The sequence below is a fragment of the Penaeus monodon genome, chromosome 21 (assembly GCF_015228065.2).
Source record: "Penaeus monodon isolate SGIC_2016 chromosome 21, NSTDA_Pmon_1, whole genome shotgun sequence".
Classification (NCBI taxonomy): Eukaryota; Metazoa; Arthropoda; class Malacostraca; order Decapoda; family Penaeidae; genus Penaeus; species Penaeus monodon.
Genome location: NC_051406.1, coordinates 14,306,375 through 14,307,527, shown reverse-complemented (window position 1 = coordinate 14,307,527; position 1,153 = coordinate 14,306,375). Strand labels below are relative to the sequence as shown.

The 1,153-nt window shown below is 37.3% G+C and overlaps 1 pseudogene; it reads right to left on the bottom strand.

Annotated features, from left to right (window-relative positions):
* LOC119586577 overlaps positions 1 to 1,153 on the bottom strand; it is an 11,081-nt pseudogene that overhangs the window by 6,449 nt on the left and 3,479 nt on the right.

The following is a 1,153-nucleotide window of genomic DNA, read 5'->3' as shown; positions in this document are numbered from 1 at the left end:
TGACCCTACAGACTCCCTAAAACCCCCCTTTTAAGAACCCCTGTTCTATGGGTGAAAAAAGACGACATCACTGAAAAGTACATCATTTACCCCCAGCCCACCTTGGGAAAGTGGGAGGTGTTATGACAGCTCCAACAAGTTCAACAATCAGGCCCCCTCACAAAATTTTTAAAAAATCTTTTCATCACAAATGGGGAAAGGGTTTCCCCAAAAACTTGGCTAGAATTCTTCCAGTGATAATGAACAAACATATATTTGTCCATAATATGTCTATTTTGCTTGCAAGTTCCTTTAGCCACACCATGGATCACCCTTTTTTGCCCCACCCCCCCATAGGTGTGTTTTCCCCGCCCTTTTTTTTGAAATGAAAGGTATAGGTGAATATAATCTTACTGTATGGGATGTTTCCCCCAGCCAAACCCCAAGATCTTTTTTTGTTCAAAGTTCTCCTTCCACACACCACAGTTTTTTGAGAGTTGCTTTTAAAATCATTTTTCTTTTCATCTAATCCACTAAATATATCTAAAACACATTTTTTTTGTTTCTTAAAAAATATTATATTTTAGGTGTGTTTTTCTTTCATAAAACCACTGTTTTTGGGGATACGATAATGAAAATACATTTTCTAATACATAAAATTGGCTCTTCAAATGTCCCCAAACCCAAAAATTTTCCCCGAGAAAAGTGAAAAAGTGAAAAATTGTGAAGTGGGAAAGACAAGCTATAGGGTTCTGGTTCTTAGGAATTTAATGTTTTTTATTACCCTCCAGAAAAGGTGTTTGGGAGGACTATTACAATCCATGGGGCATTTTCATTTTTTCCCTTTATCATAAAAAGGTTAAGATCCTGACTACATATTCAACTCTGGGCCCTTTGGGAACAAAAAAATTTCTTACTGTGCTCTCATTTTTTCATAAAAAAACAACCAAGATTTTCTCTTTCGTTTGTTGCAACCCCAGACAAAAATTGTGCGCTAGAGAGTCGCAGCTGAATATCTGAAGAAGCTGAAAAGGCAAGATGTATCCCAAGCACTTGTTTGCCCTGAAATGCTCCCCGTTTTGAATTCCCTGCTTCCTCCTTTTTCTGAGGAGGAGGTTTTTTTTGCTAGATCCAATGTCAATTGCTTAAATTTCACTGTTTAGGTTAGATCTGC